Source organism: Limanda limanda, chromosome 7 (assembly GCF_963576545.1).
Source record: "Limanda limanda chromosome 7, fLimLim1.1, whole genome shotgun sequence".
NCBI classification, from domain to species: domain Eukaryota; kingdom Metazoa; phylum Chordata; class Actinopteri; order Pleuronectiformes; family Pleuronectidae; genus Limanda; species Limanda limanda.
The window spans coordinates 25,112,165-25,133,171 of NC_083642.1; positions in this window are offsets into that span (position 1 = coordinate 25,112,165).

The following is a 21,007-nucleotide window of genomic DNA, read 5'->3' on the forward strand; positions in this document are numbered from 1 at the left end:
CTCTTTTTTCAGATATGCATCCTTTGAATGTTAGAGCTGTTTACAGATATGACAATAGTTGAAAATATGAAAAATCTACATTCTCCGCTCAGACATGTTCATAACCACAAGAAATTCTCTGGAGTGTTCAGGCGAAGGGAGAGCATGATCCATGGTGTAATGTATGAATTCATCTTTGTATTCTCCTCTTTTTTCAGATATGCATCCTTTGAATGTAAGAAACGTCAAAAGTCAACTAGCTTGTGACGAATTCTCTGGATAATCTCTTGCTGTTTCCTGCCATGAGCTCACTTTGACATCATCCTGAGCTTGTGCAAGGGGGCTGGCAGGAGAAACTTAGAAAGTTGAACTGCTAAAAGAAGGAGAGGAATCCTTTACTAAACATCTATGCTTTTTACACACAGGAATTTTAACCTGTATTCAACCCATTCATGAGAAACACACACACACACACATTTAAACTCTGTATAATTCACTACATGGAAGACCTTATAACACATGAGTTGACGATTAACGACATTGAATTTAAATGTGGAACGTTTTGTGTGTCCTTTAACGAGACCACTTCTGGAAGGTGAACATCTTAAACATATATTGTTTATATTTACAAAATGTATTCATAGTGACACAGTCACACACAGCCACACACACACACACACAAGCAGTGTAACTCCTGGTCATGAATAAGTAATGAGGCGTGTGATAATGCAGAGGGATGAGACCTTTGGAGCTCATGCAAAAAGGCCAGGGTCAGAAGGACTGTTATTTGATATTCAACCATGGCATTTTCTCTACTGCACACAAACACACAAATACACACACACACACACACACACGCACACACACACACACACACACACACACACACACACACACACACACACACACACACACACACACACACACACGCACACACACACATACACACACACACAGAGGCCATTTGCTAAATGATTGATGCTCAAGTCCCTACCTTCAGTGGAAAGTGTGTGTCGTAAAACAGGAGGAGAGCTTGACATTAAACTCCTTGCAAATATTCTGTCCCTGCAGAGTCTCTTTCATGCCTCCTAACTGATTTGAGTACAATTAAATGAAGACCTTCACTAGTTAACAGTTTGATCCCACACTGACCATGTGTTTGTGAACTGTGCCTGTGCTCTGTTTGTGTGGCAGCTCAGCCACTCACTGATCTCACAACTCACCAGCAGCTCCAGCTCTGTATGATACTTTCTGTGTCTAATATTGGAAGAATAAAGCCATAATTTTACAAAAATAAATTTGTAATTAGGCAGAAACTCCTATTATTATGATCATAAATCTGTAATATTAGGAGAAATTAAGTAATTTAGAAATAAGCAGAAATAATGAGGTTTCAAGCCTCTGCAGCGGCCCGGGTCATGTCACCCTCCTTCTGTCTCTGACCCTTTCAAACTTTCCACTTTGTGTGCAAGTGGATAAAATCTTCCACAAATTACATGACCGCTTCTCAGTAATAACTGTAGTATGATAGAAAGGAATGAGTGACCTTCATCAACAATGTTAGCTCTGGTTGCTCCAGCTTACGCTTTAACAGATGGCAAACATCTGCATTTGTGTACAAATCAGCAGCTTCCTTAAAACTGTCCGTCCCCTTGACATCAGAGCACCAAGAAAAGTGATGGTGACATTGCTCACATCACAAGGCTCTGTCGTTGATCTGGTTTGTGTGTGTGTATGTGTGTGTGTGTGTGTGTGTTGGTGTGTGTCGGTGTGTGTGTGAGGGAGAGTGGGGGAGATTACACTTGCAGCTGAGCTAATACAGCATGAGCTGCCTGTGATGTTTCCAGACAAATGTTGGGCTGTCCCTTCATGCTCTCATCGTCTGTCCGTCAAAACACCTGAAACAACACATGACCACAGCAGCAGCTGCACTGTGGCTGTGACCCCCACAGCTCCTTGTGCATGTGGACAGGACATGCGCACATTCACACACACACACACACACACACCTGCCAATTGTGTCATTGCTGTAAAAGCAGCAATATACCTCACAAACCTGTTTAGCATCGATGTGAGTGAACCGGCTTAGATTCCAATCTGGTTACGCAAACCCCAGAACTGTATCTTGTAGAAGAAGAGGTACATCGGGTGGAGAGTGTAACGTAAGCTTTGTAACCTGAATATCGCATTTGCTTTAAGATGCTTTGACTCTGCATTTCTGAGCCGGTTGGTTGATTAATACGTTTAGTTTAATGCAGTTGGAGTTTCAGCACTGCATTCATCCATGTTCCAAAAAGGTAACATGACACCATCGGCCATGATGACCATCAGCTTGATCATCACTAGTGTGTGTGTGTGTGTGTGAGTGTGTGTGTGTGTGTGTGATTTGGGAGTATCCCGGTTACAGCTGGAGAGGCACACTGTCACAGTCACCCTGGATGGCATCTCGATGCACACACACACACACACACACACGTTATCCGAGCTGCCTCTACCGCACTATATTTAGACCTGCCCTATCAGGCTGCCTGAGAAAGTTAAAAATAGCTCTGCTCCAAGCTGCTTTCACACTGTGTGTGTCCTTTTCCCCTTTCTCTCTCTAACACACAAAATTACACTCCCAACCATCTCTATCCCCGTCTTCTCTCCACAAGCTTTAAATGTCAGCATTTCCCCCCCCTCACACACACCCACCAGCCCCTCCCTATAGCTCCCTCACTCATGTGCTGTCCACTGAGCATACAGTTTTAGGTGTGAGTTAGGGGAGAGAGAGGGGGGGGAGGTGGTGCAGGGGTGTAAGGTGAGGCAGAGGAGAACATAAAGGTTAAAATCTGTTTTACGCGTTATGCAGTGACGCAGGCAACAGACTGCACCTGCTTAAAATGACATAAACGCAAATGCTGGCGGTCAAATGTGAGTTCACACTCATGACCCTGGGACGGCTGGTGAGAGCTTTTTAATGGACATTATTGAACCAGTAATCTTGACGATGTATAATGGAAGACTGACGAGGAGATGGAAGTACAGTCCCTTTCTGTGGCATTTAACAAGACAACCAGTTAAAGGTAACAATATGAAATCATTTCAAAAGCTGCCGGTCTAAATTGCAAAGCACACTGGCAGCACGTAACACACAACTCTCAGTGTGTGTGTGTGTGTAATCACACTCATCAGTGTGGGTGAGATACAGCACTCAGCAGCCGAGTGAGCGACTGTCCCATTAGGACCCCAAAAGGATGGATGGTGACGACAATTTGTACAAAAGGTCATGGTTCCCCCCACACTGCATCATATGGCGTTGGAGAGTCATCTCTCCCCATGAGGTTGCCTGCTTGACAGTTATTTCATATATTGCGTTGACACTTTGCACAGATATTCATGTTCTCCAGAGACGTCCCAATCAGGTGGCTCTACTTAAGCATTGGTCATGCAAGGTCCAAGACGGTACCATATATAAAAATATATAGAGAGAGAGAGAGAGAGAGAGAGTGTGAGAGAGAGAGATTGTTTTTTAAATTTGATATAAAAAACAGCATTACTGTATTTCATCAAATAACAGTCACATCTCAAAAAACACATCCTCCTCCTTCACATCAAAATTTGTGGATATACTCAGTTTCTTAAAAATGGGTAAACCTGCTTAATAAAGATGATTGACCCATTTCCCATTGAAGGTAGAGAAGTTTGCCTTTCTACATTGTTTTACCTGGTGAGTTATGTTCAAGGTCACAAATGCACCAACAACTGAGGGGCTCTCACCTCGCTGTCTTTCCAAAGTTGCCTGTTCACCCAGAGGACTCGTTTCCATCGGTGCCGGGATTGAAAGCTGATTGAATCCATTCCCCTTGCAGACAATAGTCAGATGTTAGCAGGTGGTGGGTGGTTTGTCTGACCAGTGGTAAAGGGGATTAGGAGTGCAGTATCACTTTAAACAGCAATAACCCTGCAAAACTAATCACATTCCCTTTGTATTTAGTGCTAAAAAGTCAGCTACCATTGAAACTGTGGGAAACTGACATTTGCCTTTAGCTTAGAGCTGGGAACAAAGCTTTCAACTCCTCACTCCTCAATTGTCTTCTTCTTCAGGTGATAACATCATCTTCTGAGATTGAGTGTCACTGCGGATGATGAAAAATATACCTTTATAGCTTCATGCATTATGTAATGGTTGACATGCTCTGCTTTCTTGGCAACAAGCAGAGGTGCAGATGTGTGTTACATGTGACACCTCAGGATTGACATCTCCAGACATGTTTTGAATGGCAGGAAATCTGAAGAAGCACATTGATTCCATGACACAGTAATGCATTTAATAATGGAGCCAGCAGGCATCTAAACTGGTTCTCTATCATAAGGGTTATCTGCTGCTAACCCATATAATACAACTGGGTTGGACTTTTGCATGCACATTATAATGAGCCTTCATACTACACTGTTTTGGAAAGCATGGCCGCTATTGTGCATGTGTGGGTCAAAGTGTATAGTTCAACTGATTGGGTCTGTTCTCACAAACAGTGACAGAAGACTTCAGGGTTAAGGTGCAGGTCTGAAAGAAGCTGCTCCATCTCACATCCAACACTGAGCAGAGGAGCTGCAGAGGAGGGTTTGACCTCGCTCACACAACAGTTCATGCAGCCCTAGATTCACATTTGTAATGTAAACACCTGCAGGACCTGATTCTGGTTTATGAAGGACCCCCAATGATACTGTAGCCTATACGTTCTATCATATCACTGCAAAATAAATATTTTTTCTTACACATAATGGAAAAGGACGAGGTAGGCTTGGTCCTGCATTTCAGATCAGACAGGTCGGGTTACCGTGATGGACGATGCAGCACACTGGGCCCGTTGCCACTCCTGTCCATGGTCCAAGCAGTCACTGCACGGTCACTGCATGTGTATCCCCCAGGGTAAAGGTTTGAGCCATTCCTCCCACATCTGTATTGCCCCTTATACCGACAAGGAACACAACACACCCATATATCTGTTAAAGCAGTGATGTTTCATATGGAAACATATGTGTCGATTTAGTGAATGCTTTATTATCAGACATGAAAGGACTGGAGTGGTGGCCCTGCTGAAGAACAGCAGTGATCAAAGTCATGATATGAAGGAGGAAGACTTACAAGCTGCATTTGATATGTGTTTTAAATTAAACTTAAATTAATATCCATCCAGAATGAAAGGGACACTCTTCCCAATAAGGTGAATAAGGTGTTAGATTTGCCTTCATTTCAGTTCTCCAACACAAACAGCTATTACAACACTGTATGATAGTTGTGGTATTGAAATAGTGCAGTGTGAACTCTGTCACCCTGCAGCCTCATCTGTTTATCTGACAGAGGAAGTGCTGCAGAAGGCATGACTTATATTTGCTCCAACAATCCATCCTGTTAGTCGTGTAGAGCTGATGTGTTTTTTATGAACGTGGCTCAGAGGTTAATGGCTACTCGTGCTGACAATGTCCGTCCACAGGAAAACAGTCAATCGCTGTCACATCCTGAGTGGAAGCTGGAGAGGAACTGGACTGTTTTTCTTCTTCTTTCTTTTTGTCAGCAACACCAAAGTCACCAACAACTTGTTGACTCAGTAGGAAGGAAGGTGTGCATAGTTGAAGGAGTGCGAACATCTGTGTGTCTGCGTGGGTGTACGCCCACCTGTTCATTTGTGATACAGATCCTTACGTATCCTCTGGTTGTTTCCATGTTTATGCATGGTTTTGTGTGTGTGTGTGTGTGTGTGTGTGTGTGTGTGTGTGTGTTTACACACGCTTACACCAGATCAGGAAAAGCTCCACTGGGAACTCCTAACTGGCAAAAAGCAAATCCTGTTTCCTTGTTTTTCCTGCCAGTGTGTTTACCCATTACATAAGCAGGCGAGAGAGGACAAAGCGCTCACTCGCTCGCTCGGCAGAGCACAGCAACATAACCATCTTCCTTGTTCCTTACAGGAAGCATCTATGACTACAGTGTGAGATCAGTGGGAAAGAATACTCGAGCTTCACCCACACACAATGCTCTCTTTGAAACCACTCCGTGCACAGACAAATGCTTTGATCGTAGACATACAAATATATACGCCTATTAACTCAAATGATCACAAACTCCTTGGAAAAACTGATTTAAATGTCAACAAATATCTGATATGTCTCCTGTCTGATTTTGTGGAAGCAGGTTTTACCAAAACAGTTTTAAAAAACAGACTTTTTAAAATACTAATATTATCTGTGTGTTCTTCTGTTCCCCTCGGCTCCTGACTTCCTTCCTCCTCAGGCCGTTTTTCTCTCCAGACCTGCCATTCTTCATCCACTCCCACTGATCTCCTCAATATTCCATATTCTGTCTGACAAATAGCAGCATTCGGATTTCATGTTTAGCATTTAGATATTGCTGTTTTATGATTTTAAACTTGGTGCCACACACCAAACACAAGCCACAAAATGTATGGCACATTTTAACCGAATGTCCAGAAATTGGCAATTAAAAATTGTTCATTCGTGCATGTTTCGATCCACTGCTCAGGTTCAGTTCTGCTAATTAAATACATAAATGGAAACGGTTGGGGCTTTCTGTCCATGCTCTGCGTTCACCCTCCATATTTGTGCCCCTCTCCTGAAAGCTAACAGATACGAATGTAACAGACAAAATGGTTTTTCGTTATAATCAGTGTGTGAAGCTAATTCCCCAGTCAATGCAATTATGTATCACCACAGAAGAGGAGCACGCAACGAGATTTTTACATTAAAGGAAAAACATAAACGAGAGAGGGAGAGAGATATGTTTGACTCTTGTATTCATTCAAAGGCTTCTCCTCATTGGTCAGCATGCTGGATGTTTCTTTTTTTTGGTCTCACCTGGATCAGAAGCTTGAGTTGCCATTTTTTGTCATGTAATTTCTGTACTTCATCATTTATCTGCTGAACCTGTGGAGTTAAAGTAATAACGCATTATCCATCCACCAACTTTTGCAATCTACCAAGTATGAGAGGTGTTTTTGCAGCATATAAAGATTGTTATAAAGCTTTCAGTGTTTCCACTCAGGTTTCATCATGTGCAGATTCAAAATGTGCATACAAACAGACACGCCTATACACACAGTTAGGAAACTGATTTAATGTTCACCCTTTTGTCAGATTAACTTTTAAATGTTAAACTCTTTATTTAGTGTTTTAATCTTCAATGTCAGAGAGAATCAGATAGCTCTTCTGAACCACTCAAATGTTTTGGGTTTGCATGTTTGCAGCATTCTATATTTACATGGCTGCTCTGCCATCACATATTCAATATGATGAAATTTCGTGTGCTTACAACTAAACCCTTCCTGTGACAAAATGCCTCCGACTCTTTGATGAAGAATATTTGTCAAACTGCGATTTAACCTTCAAGCGCAATAACCCAATGATCTCTAGAAATCAAAATAAGACATTCTGCGCCCAGCTCAAAATAACACATGCAGTCAATATCACCATCATTATGTGACGCATCACAACAACACTGTTTGAAATGCGTTTATTCCACCCTTGATACCCGTGAATCTGTCTCTTGTACTGACGAGATACACTTTTTAAGTCAACACAAGCAGTGTGAATTGCTAAACTGGTGTTTACTATATTAAAGTGTCAGGCTGTGCCTCAGGGCAGGAAGCTATTGGATATTGAGCTTTACAGCAGGATGTGTGTGGGTAGAGAGAACCTGCATGGAGCAGAGAGACGTTCATATTCATTAGTTGTCAAGAAAATAGATGCATCTGCTCATATAAATAGAAAGAGATTGACTAAAATAACATATAAAAAAGAATAAAACAAAAAAATATCACAACATAGTGCAGCTCCTTCGTCCATGGATTTGCTAGTGCATCTTCTGAGCTTCGGAAAAGTGGGGAGTTGTAGGGCAGTGGGCTACGAGCGAGAGAGAGAGAGAGAGAGAGAGAGAGAGAGAGAGAGAGAGAGAGAGAGAGAGAGAGAGAGAGAGAGAGAGAGAGAGAGAGAGAGAGAGAGAGAGACAGACAGACAGACAGACAGACAGACAGACAGACAGACAGACAGACAGACAGACAGACAGACAGACAGACAGACAGACAGACAGACAGACAGACAGACAGACAGACAGACAGACAGACAGACAGACAGACAGACAGACAGACAGACAGACAGACAGACAGACAGACAGACAGACAGACAGACAGACAGACAGACAGACAGACAGACAGACAGACAGACAGACAGACAGACAGACAGACAGACAGACAGACAGACAGACAGACAGACAGACAGACAGACAGACAGACAGACAGACAGACAGACAGACAGACAGACAGACAGACAGACAGACAGACAGACAGACAGACAGACAGACAGACAGACAGAGAAAGATGCAGCTCTGTGTGTGCAGTTACTGCAAGATGTACGCCGGAGGGGAGGACTGTGCTGCAGCCAGGGCACATCTCTGAGACAGCCGACATGCTCTGCATTCACACACATGCACTCTCTCCTAATGCAGCTTAAATGGTGGACAAGGAAAAGGTTTTTGAAAGCATATCTATAAAGATAGGAAATAGTTTATGAATAATTTGTCGCCTCAGGGGACTCACTCCGGGGGAGGGGGGGAGGTAATCAGGGCGGCCTCTTGTCAGAATATATGGAAGAGAGCAGAGGAAGCCGAGATCCCATCGGGAGCAGACACACACACACACACACACACACACACACACACACACACACACACACACACACACACACACACACACACACACACACACACACACACATACATATACACCAAGAGCAGGGAATGCACAGCAAAGAATGGAAAAGTCACACAATCACATGAGAGCAATGCAGAGAATATAAAGTGTGCGTTCTGCACTGTGGAAAGTATGAGAGGCCCAGCATGAGGCACACAGCGAGGAACAATCAATTTGTAGCATCAGTGCAGTCATCTCTTTGTATATGCGTGTGTGAGTGTGTGTGTGTGTCTGTGTGTATGTGTGTGTTTGGGTGTGTGTGAGAGAGAGAGAGAGACAGACAGTGGGTGAAAGATAAAGAAAGAGAGACACAGGCACACACACACACACAGTTGTGTTTCATCACCTGTCCTTTTGTCCCTGAAAGTAGAGTAACACATGTACATGGAATATGTTGTAGTCTGTCAGTCAGTCAGAAGAGCAGGACGGGGGTCAATTATGGTACTAATGATCCCGCTATGAATAAACCAGTTGGAGGAAGTAGAGATCCCATTAGGCTTCCCTCCTCAGACTATTAATAACCAGGGATCTAATGCCTCCTCCACAATCAATACACTCACCCGCTAGGACATGGTTAAAGACACACGTTAGAGGAATGGCATGAGATGGCTCTCGTGATTCTAATACATTTTTAAATATGTATCAAATATCAGGAAGTGAAGCTTGTCTTGTTTCAGAGGCCTGGCAGAGGTTAAAGATGTAGTTTTATTTGTCATCTTTGATGTTGGATTAGGGCAAATAATAACATCTCAGGCTTCAAATAGTTTTATATACGTATTATCAATTTTGAGTGAACAGCGTTTCAAAGTAACTGAATACAGAGAGCAAATATGGCATTGTCCAGCTTCAAAATAAAACTAAATTAATCCTGCATGAGGCCCACCATAATTCTAAGGAAATCAGCCGGGAAAATACCTTGTCAAATTTACTTTACATCAGGGGATGAAACAGCTGTGGGGTATCCAACACTGTCTTTGGTCAGGCAGCATCGTGTGTAATGTGTGTCATGTGTGCTCTGTAATGTTTTATCTGATTGAAAACCATGTCTTCCTCACTTCACTGAAGAATTGTAACGAGAGAAGTGCCACATAACTGTCTGTCACCATGGTTCATATTCTCTCATGAGGATATACAGTCCTTTGAAATGATGTCTCCAAATAACAGATGTGACTATCGCCCCTGACAGGAGAGTGGAGGTTAAAGAATATATCGTGTGAGCGGAAAAAAAACGGTGACCACAAATGGACGGTGAAGAGGTTCGGTTCACGGCCCTGTCTCACTCAGCTGAAATCAAGAAGGCCCCCCTAATGCTGAGCGGTTACTAGATATCATGGCTGGTCAGACAAAAAGCAAGAGTGACAGATGTGTGAATCAATAAGATGGTGAAACGCCACAAATTGAATTTTATTTTTCAATAAGGGAATGAGAGTATCTTTCGATGTGTGTGTCCAGTGGTAACTGGGTGGCTGCTGTGTGGCGTCTCTGAGCCTCGGGAGGAGGATACATCTTGAATTGTGAAAATTGTGTTATTGTTAACTGGTTAACTCAATAATCTCCAACAAGAAGGACTCTCATCTCTGTGGACATGCAGTGTTTATTATAAGAAAGCAGCAAGCACATGGTGGGCCTGACTTTGTGAGTGGACCCTTAAGCCTACTGAAGTGGGATTGGTTTCCAGAGAGGGAGAGAAAGGCCATCCATCCATCAATCCATCCTTCTATCAATCCGTATGTCTGTCAGTCCGTCAATCCATCCATCATCCATCCATTTGTCTGTCCGTCCGTCCACCATCTGTCCATCCATTCATCCAGCACTACTCCCTTACTGCTTGGCATGTATGTGTCACACTATCCTTTAGTTCCTCATACGCCAAAGCTCCAAAGGTTTTTTTTGTCTTTTTTTAAGAAAAGAGGATCTGTCTTTGTCTTTGATCAGAACAATTGAAACTATGTCATGGAAGATGCAGCCACACCCTCTGTCGTTTGTTTATTCTGACAAAGGAAACTACTCTTAAAGGTGTGTCTCATTGGTTTTCCAGCCTTTAGGCGATATTCAGTCAGTTTTCAAAGCTTCTTGATAATGAGACAGTGGCAGTCGCTCTTTGTATTGTGTCCTTTTAAGTATGTGTGTGTGTGGGGGGGGGGGGTTTGTCTATTATCCGCCTGTAGCTGAAGAACATTGGTGAGATGAGAAACAGAAATAAGAAAGACAAACACTGTGCAACTGTCATCTGCTGAGAATGGACACACACACACACACACACACACACACACACACACACACGCACACACCTGCTCACATGTGTGCGCACACACATCCGCATTTCAACAATGAAACAAAGAAACAATGGTTCCATTAAAATATGACTATTGACTTAAATTTATTTTAAGAATAATTTCTGCAGAACCTTATCATTTGCTGACAAACACACACATTTAACCATCACCTTACTCACTCCTCTCTCAGTATCACATATATTAAACTACAGTAGTAAGTTGTAAATCAGGTGATGGATTATGGATTTATTCATGGATTAGGAATAACAATTTACACTGAATTTGATCTTGCACAAAAATGCATAAACTGAATATAAAGTGCAAACACACTTTGATAAAGTGCCTGTAGGGCTCCATGATGACTGTGCACTAATTGATTCTCAAATCAACTAGTGTACAAAAACCAGCAGTTCCCTCTCATCGGGGAGTATTCTTCAATAAAAGTCTGTTTCCTAACCCACTGCAAATGAGAGGACAAAACAGCATGACAAGATTGAAACTGTGGGAGCTAGCGGGCTAATAGAAGCATTTTACATGTTACAATTATCCCAGTTTATTGTAATTTACCTCCATGAAGCCAATCAGCTTCCCCCTTTCCACGCCCTGTCTGACTGAACTCCGAACAAAGGGAATAAACAACGTATTTTATGAATCCAGATTTAAAATAAATGGGGACGAAAAACAATGTAAGTGCAGTCAGAATACATTTAAACTTAGGCTTTTAAAGAAGTTAAAGAATTACATACAGCTGTTTGTTTGAAATTATCTGGACATTTTGACAAATTAGTAGCTCTAGCATATGGCACATAGTGATATTATTCAAAGAGAAATCTGGAAGGCCAAAAAATGCCTGATCTCTCACTAACAGGTTCTTTTTTGTCACGTGTCCTATCCTTCCACCGAGTCCATCCTGCCCACGAACCAACCAACAAACAAATGGACATAACCTCCTGGGTAATGAATGTGTCAAGTTGAGCAGAGACATCAGACATCTGTCTCTCTGTAGGAAGTACAGAGAGGAAAGAATCATGTTTGTAAACCCAAAGCCAACTACATTAGCTGTTGAGACCCACTGACAGGTCTATTACATGTCTATATGAGGCTGTAACCACTTACATACACAGCTCCACATACTGCACCTGACCTGTAAATGTGGGTCCAGCCTGTCCATCAAGCCCCCCCGCCCCCCCCTTTAATGCTTTGGGCAATCCCAGCAATGGCTTTCCTGTTAGAGTGGAGCATAAAGAGAGCAGGCAAAGCAGCTATAAAATTGATTTTTAATGGGTCTCAGCTCATTACGTTTCCGTGCATGGGAGTGTCTGTGTGTGTTCCGGCTGGGGGGGGGGGGGAGGGGGCACGAGTGACGGCTGCCGGGTCGCTTTAATACAACAGCCGTCACACCTGAGATTCTGCAGCCAATGGCCGCGAGCGAGAGCTACTGACAGCTTCACGCACACACAGACACACACACACGCACACACACTTTTCATTTGAAGAGTGATCCCTCAGTGAGAACAGATGAACTCTCAACAATCCCTGAAATTACTTCTCTGAACGACTCAACACACCTTTGGACAGAGCAAATGAATTTCCACTGGTCACACCATGTGCCTCATGGTGCAAAGCACCATGAGGTCCAGATCTATAACCAGTTCATTTCACTGGTCAGCTGATCACAGACAGGCAGTCTGAGAGCCCACTCCCTGTGGCTTTGCAGCAGAACTGATCCCTGGAGGTGAAGGAAGAAAGAGCAGAAGCTGAAAAATGAACAAAAGAAGATGGGGGTTCTTAGGCAGTATCTGAAGGAGGATGTAGTTAAATAAAAAGCAAAGTTAAACCATAAAAGGTAACTTCCACTGTCTCACATGTTCCTAATTTTCATATATATGTATCCTTTATTCTAATGTCTAATAATAATAACGCTGTACACTTGTCTGCCTTTTATCTATGCAGGAGACTGTCCGGTCAAACACGATTCCAACGACACAAAAGTCTGCTACAATCAGGCATCAGAGAAAAAAAACAACAGTAAAATTACTACTAAAATCCTTCAGTGTGAACATCGATCACAATGTACAGACAGACTCCTCTGGCTCTGCTGTTACTTACTGTACTTTGCCACAGTCGGTGTGTGTACACATGCTTCTTCTGTAAAGTAATTGCTGACATTTCAGACAGAGAGGTTTCAGCTTTGAAAACATTGCCGATGGATGCACATGGTTTTGTAACTATGCCCCAGTGTTCACAGTGTGTGCAATTCAGTCATTTGAAAACACAGTAAAACTGAAGATCTGTCTCTGGAGAAACATGAGGCTTGTTGATGTGTGGTTACACAAGTGACACGAGCTGCTCCAATGTCTTGTGAGATTGGTTGTGAGTGTCAGCGGGTTCTCTAAGTAATATTTACATCCATACGACTACGTTTTTGTTTGAAAAGCTGAAACAATATCTGTCCACATGATCCTTCTGGCTCACTATGAGCTTTCATCCCCGAACATACACACACTCATCTCACCTGACAACTTCCGTAGCCTACACTGGGAATGAGCGTGCCAGTGTAAACAGGAAGCATATGGTTGTTGGTTGTAGAGACAAAATAAACAAATGTTTCTCTAAGACAGTTTATGTCAATCTGGTAGGGTCTTATCATACCCATGTTAAATGGGATTAAACATCATGATTGACAGCTGAGACTGGGTGTGCAGCAGCCAGGGCATCTTGCTCTTTGATAACAAAGAGCAAGATGTTGGCGCCCGTATGTGAGATAATTTGGCTTCATTTTTTTTCAAAGGAATGGAATGAAGATTCAAGACCCATTTTCATTTAGAGTCTATGAATTAGAACTTTCAACAACCGAACACTTTTTCACTTATATATATATTTATGTTAGCTCCTTTATTTTTAATGTAAATTTTTATTTAATTCTACATCTTGACAATAAAATATTAACAAACCTTGTGGAAACATGGATGACTTTACTGTAATAATCTCTTGCTAAAGATACACAAACTCACACTATTATTTATACAGATACACACAAATGAAAGTATGGATGCTCTTCAGGGCTTCTTTTAATGATCACATTCCCAGTAAGAGAATCAATAATTAGTCGTCCAACTCCACGGTGAACCAATCAAATCTTCAGCACACAGTTTTGGGAATAGTTTTTGGCCACAACACGGGAAATAATTTAAATTGGCCAAGATAGTAGCCTTGTGTTCGCAATGTTCATAAATCCATGGTGAATTAATTAGCTTTAACATGCCAGTCCAGACTATCATTGTTCTATGTGTTCTGCATACTATATACGTGCCTGATTTATTATTAGGGAATCTATTGATATCTCAATGCTGCTGTGATATCCCCCAGCCATTATCAGCAGCAGTGTTAACAACACAGGCCCTCAGTGGCCGCACATCCTTGCCTCGGGCACTCTTCCCTCTCATCCCTCTTTCCTGCATTATCCTTTATTCAGAGATTTCCTTCCACTGCAGCGCTACATCCTGCGCTCCCCAGCGACGGCCTATTAGACTGTGAAGTGTCCTCTGCCCCCCCTCCCTGCGTATGTGTGTGCATCTGCAGAGCATTGTGTCCGTGTTGACCTTCAGCTGTGGAGGAACTTCCTGACTCATATCCCCACGTATCATCCAACTGTTCAGGATGTCCAGCTCTCCTCATCCGCACAATTCACAGCCCACCCTCACCCCCTCACCCCCTCACCCGCTGCTTCCTTGCACCACAGCACTGCAGCTCCACTCCGGCTCTGATGGATGCTCAGTGGAGCCTCACTCCTCCTCCCTTAATCCCTTTTTCTTCATCCTCTATTACCAAATCCACCATCTTTGACCCCTACCCCCTCCTAATACCAAGCTTCTCACTCCTCCTGCCTTTTTCTCTTTAACCTCCTTACCCACTGCTACCTTTTCCTCCCATCCTCCGATCCCTGAATCCTCTGCTTTTCATTCCCATGAACCTCCTCCAGACAGAAACTCTAATTTGCAGCATACCTCTCCAGCTGCCAACCCCATTAATATGATCATAGTTCATGATGGTTTGTACTCTTATACTTTAATCATCAGTATTATCTGTGTAAAATCTGTAAAATAACTGTAATTTAAAGTATTCAGCTGTCACCAACTGTAACCTGGATTTCACGACTGGCCTTGTCCAACAGAAGATTACATTTTCTCACTGTACACAGCAATGCAGGTCAACATATCTAAGCTTTTAAGCTGCAAGCAAAATGTGATTTTTGTATTCATTGATTTAGGATGAATATGTATGGTTGATGCCTGACTTGTTGTCCGTTAGGTTTCAGCTGCAAAGGTCAAAGTGAAGCGTTGTTTGAAGAACTATTTTTAGGATCAACTTGCCTGAGGAGGTCTTCTTTCAACTTAACACTAGTTTGACATTTTGGGAAACACATTGACCTTTTTTCTCGCCAAGAGCTAGATAATAAGATCAATCCCACTCTCATGTGAAGCTGGGGCCAGCAGGTGATTAGTTAAGCTTGGCATAAAATCTAGAAAAAGGATGATATGGCTAATCTGGCTCTATTCAGAGTAAAGCAGCTACTATCACTTTAATAGGTTTTATTAACACATATTGCCTGGTATCCACATGACCCCACAATGGTCCCTATTGACCTTAAAATATATACGACGAAACGTGTGAGATTACATCCATACTACTATGTTTTCATTTAAAAACACAATGCTAAGGTCTGGAGTCTACTATCCTCTGAAGTTTAGAGCCACTCAAACTAAGATGTTTGGAAACACTGCTCACCCCTTTTAGTTTGAAAAACTCCAGGGCAGCTTTTTAAAATATCGCCAGGGGCAGAATCAGATGTTTGGAAACAGCTCTCTTATTGTGTTTGATTTCCAGTTATTCCTTTCCACGTTAAATGTCCTAGACCAACCACAGCATCATAGTTGCTTGTAGCAGTGGTAGTATTATAAAACCCATTCAGATTGTGATTCCATCCCTTCACCACACATATTCTTCATTCATCAATTATTCAAAAGGCCATAAGTACAGAGAACTTTCCCGTGTGACCTCTGTCGCCTCCAGGGAGCCAAGGGCATGCTGGGAACATCCTGTGTGCGCAACCAGAGTAACAGCTGATCTTCCTCTCTAGGCCGGTGTGCTAACTGGGCCCCTTGGAGAGGACGTTCACACGCACACACACACTCATGCACACAGTCATGCATTGACCATATAGCAGCCGGGAAAAGTCATGCACGTGGTCTTTAGCTTGTATGCTGTACACATGCAGCATATGGAGAGCAGTGACGTGCGCAGTGGAGCTTCATGTGATGCAATCAATACTCTTGCTGCGGCACTGCCAAGGTTACAGAGGAGGAACATCACTTGTGTTTGGTCCCGAGAGGAGAACTGTGTCTTTAAGTGTGAGCGCCATCGTGATTCGCCTCATGACACTGATTTTAATTCATAAGTGAGAGACGAGAGAAAATATGTTCCATGTGATGATAGGCTGGATAAATTATCAGATTGTATCTCCAATGGTTACGAGCGTGTGGTTTCGTGCTGGTTTTCTGACATTCATGAAATCAGATACATTGGATGAATGGTGAATCAGATACAACAATACTCTGTGTTGTGGAGTCTATTTTGGTCTAGATCAGGGGTTTTGTCACTGTGACCTGTGGCTCCTCATGGTGGTGTGGGAGTGTTAAAGGGGGGGTGGAGGGAGAGGAGAGAGGGAAAGACACTGAGTGAGGTGACAATGACAGGTGTGTGCTTTCGTTTGGGACAGAAACAGTACTCACCAAAGTGAGGCAGTTCACAGCTCATGCATTTAAGTTACTTCATAACCATTTGTAGCAATAATCACTCTGTCTGAGTGGAGAATCTCCAGCTGTGCTCCTCCTGTGGTAGAGACAAACTCCAGGGGAACTCTGGACCAAATTCTATAGACATTCGACCAAGAGCCGACTGAAGAGACACACATCACAAATATATTTTTGTGTGTGAATTGCACGTTCCAAGTAAAATTTAAGTAAAGATGTTAGTTTGTGGTCAACACACACTTACATCCCACGCTCATTTCTTCTTCTTCCTTATTTTATCTGCCTATAGAAGCTGACACCTTTCCTGGTGCTCCAAACGACGCTCATTGAACTTTCGGGCGTTGATGCGTAAATAGCCATGTATGTTTATGAACCTATTTTAAAATGTTTAGATCAACATAAAACAGAAATTCTGTTGTTGTATCTTGCAAGATGCAGCACAGACAAGATAGTGAGGTTAGAGAGGTTTTCGGTCTCAAACGTGCGAGTGAGGTCAAACATGATGCGCTTGGGAAAAAACTGAAAGGCTAACTCGTCTACTGGCATTGGAAAATGAGTCAATTGCCTTTTTTTAGCTGGTCTATCTGCCTTTAAAAAAACCTGTGTATACCTATTGATTTTGGTGTCAAAGAGTCTGATGTCCATGTGTGAATAAATGTTCATAAATCCACAAAAGGAAATTATAGACGCAAGATCTTCCCTTTAGTTTTCCTGCATACCAAAATGATTTAATGACAGCTGTCAAATAAAGCAAATACAGGCTACAAATGATAGTGTTAAATTGTAATCCATATCAGCATTATACTGAAGGTTGACACCCCCCACATATCATCCACCAAACAGCCCTAACACAGAGAACAATAACCAAAGAGAAACTCGAGTCATATAACCTTTGTGGTGCCTATGTAGGGCAGTGATGCTGGGGGGCAGATAACAGAGGGTGAGTTGAAGGGGCTCACAGTGTCAGAATGTGAAGATCCCTGGTCCGGACATTTTGCTGTGAAAACAAAGATGCTGTCTTATTTGAGAGATAATCCCACTTGCTTTCCACCCTGTTGAAACACTTAAAGACACATATCTAAAGCTGCCACGTGTGTACGAGATGTTCCAGATAGTGTCGGTACCCCTGACGTTGCTGTCGGGCTCAATCCGCATGACAGCAGCGGCCACTGAGGGAAGAGCCTGTGTGCGTGTGCATGTGCGTGTGTGTGTGTAAGAGAGAGAGAGGGAGAACTTTCTCCAAGCTCTCATGAACGACGGAGGACGACGCAGGAGCGAGGCTGTGCTGACGTCAGACAACGCACTGCTGATGCAAACGGCTGAGCAGCCAGTGAGTAAGACCAGTCAGCTTCTCCCTGGAGCATCCTACTTACAGTCATCCCGAATATTCTCTGTTGAGCATCGGCAAAGGTTTTCGATCGGCCACTCCCAGAGTGTGAATCACAGATAAAGGCTAACAAGGTATACTGTGTGTGGCAAAACGGAGAACAGAGGGAGAGAGAAGGAGAGAGAGGGAGACGCAGATGTCCATGTGGAGTTGCTGCTGGCTTCGAGAGGCAGTGATGATGCAGACAGCCCCTCCCCTCCTTCTCTTATTCATGTCGAACGTGCTTGCCATTCAGATCCTGGGCTCTGCGCGTGTCAGAAAATCCTCCGCAATGGGAAATAAAAAGAGTGGAAAGAGGGATGGAGAGAGATATGAACAAATCAGCAAAACAACACTAACAAAATAAGGACACAAAACAATAAGGGGCACAATAGTATCTTCATTTTGAAAAGAGTTTATAATATTAGTATTCTGTTGACCATTAGCTTGCAATGTCTGAAACAACCACAGGACGATACTGTGGCTAGAATGTGGTCCCTACACACTGACAGTGATTGATAGTCCCTCCCTTACATTGGATTCATGACAGTCTCTAATGGCCCTGTTAATAAATCATTGCACGCTGACATCCATGTGTGCCAGCTACATTCGTCAGGGCGAGGTCGCCAAGTTCATCTCCATACGTGGCTCCTGCCCAGCAACCCCAGCAACCCCAGCAGCCCCCTGCAGACAGGACCCCACCCTGCCCTGGCACGCCTTACCGCTAAATTATATCCCTCACCCAGTTCCCAGGCATTCACAGTGGGCAGGAGGAAGGAGAGGAGTAAGAGTGGGGACAGAAATGGGCCCGGGGGGGCTGCACGGCCTTGTGACCCACTTCTCGTCACCCAAAGCCTGCCATGCAGTTCCCTGCCAGAGCTCTGTCACAGATACTTCAGGGATCGGAGAAAAACCTCTTGGTCCTATTCCGATCTATCTGTGGAGCTCAGTGTCATCGAATTAAAATCGTATTATTAGATTCTGTGTTTTATCTGCATTACAAAGTGATCGCAGTGATAATTCGAGGAGAACTGTTGCACACGATGTGTTTTGCATTTCCTCACAATGCATTTATTCGTCTTTTCCTTCTGAGCCATAAATAGTAGAGTTCAGGTTGCAGTTTTCGGTCTGAACCTGAGATTGCTGCTTTTAAGAGTTACCCTGTTCCGGCTTGTTTTCCCTGATCACAGACATGTGCAATGAACCCCCGCCAACGTGAATGACCCAACACAAGCCCGATATTTAATATCATTTAAATAATTGTTTCTGAACCCGGACTGGTCTGGTATTCAAACCCTAATTTGTAGCCCATTTTCACTCTTCTTCTCTCTGTGCAAACCCTGCAATACACAATCAGCTAATTTAATTTTACTTTGACCTTGGTATGCTGATATACTAGCCTAGTGCTCAATATGTAAGGTTATTTAATTAGTGAAAATTAACTAAATTAACTCTTAGATCAAGAGGTGTCTCCATGCTGTCAGATTGTAGTTACTGTAATCAGGACAAACTACTGCTAGATAATGTATAATATATTGCGAGAGAAGGCACAAGTAATCCTTAAATTCTCACCATGACGCTTTGAGAGCACTAATGTCCGCCTCTCGTCATAATGTACACAGCCCATCTTTAGTTTATAAAGGAAGTTCAAGTTGCTGCTTGTTCTGTGATTGGCCGACCTGCAATGGTTAGGGTTTATTCTCTGCCCAAGAGATCATGGACCCCACGTGTGAAACTATCACAGAGGAATAATTACATTTAGACTGTAGTTCCTGTGAAGGACAGAATTGGAGGTTACCTATCTTTAGGGTCTATCTTTAGAGTCTTATTGCTGATAAAGCTAATTTCAAACATTGGGATTATTTGATCATGTCTTCTTTACAGTGCCTGTGAGTGTAACTGCACTCTTACTACCTCATATCGTATCAGATCTTCTAACTGATGAGTTGAGACTTGTGTACCGGGCTTTAATCCTACATACACACTTTGAGATGCTTTTAGAATTTAATATGTTATTATTTGGCGAACATTTTTGAAGACTAATAATGCTTAGTGCACACACATGGAGAGAATTGGGCAGGATTCTCTGCTTTTCCCCCAACTACATATATTTAATGAAATATTATTGGTGGTGCAGCCAATCAACTTTTGATTCTATAGACCGGCACGCAGACTTTTTCCCCCACTGAGGGCGTTTGGGTGCTGTATGAACTGACTGATGACAAATGATAGATAATCAGAGCATGAGATTTCTGGAAAATGACACAAATTGCACAAAAGCTGCTTTGACAGCGACAAGGAGGAAAAGGGGCTGCAGAGGGAGATTATACTAAAAGAGGAAATGTTCCGCAATTAAAAGCCCTGTGGAGTTTTTTCCTGATAAATAAACATCAGTGTGTGTGAGCATGTGCATCATCATGAGCATGCACTGGAACAAACAAAACAAGGACACAGTCATAAAAACACTGCTGCATAGCTACATATACTGTAAAAAAGTTTATTTTGAGTATTTTGGATAGAAGTGCTCAAAGTTTAAATGGGTTAAAAATAGTTTAGTAGGTACACAGAGTATAACGTATGCACATGACCCTACTTGCAAGAATGGACTCTTTTCTTTGCAGCAGTGCAACCATATGTTGTTTACATCTTCTCTTTCTAATCTTAACTGCAGCCACTGCAAACGAATACAGTCACACGCAAATTCCTGTGAAATTTAAAGGAACAACACATGTCCTTTTTGACATGTTTGTATGTATTGTACATCAAATCAGTGTGACAGTGCCCAACTATTGACTCACGCGAGATCAGTGAAGTCCATCAGCCTGAGCA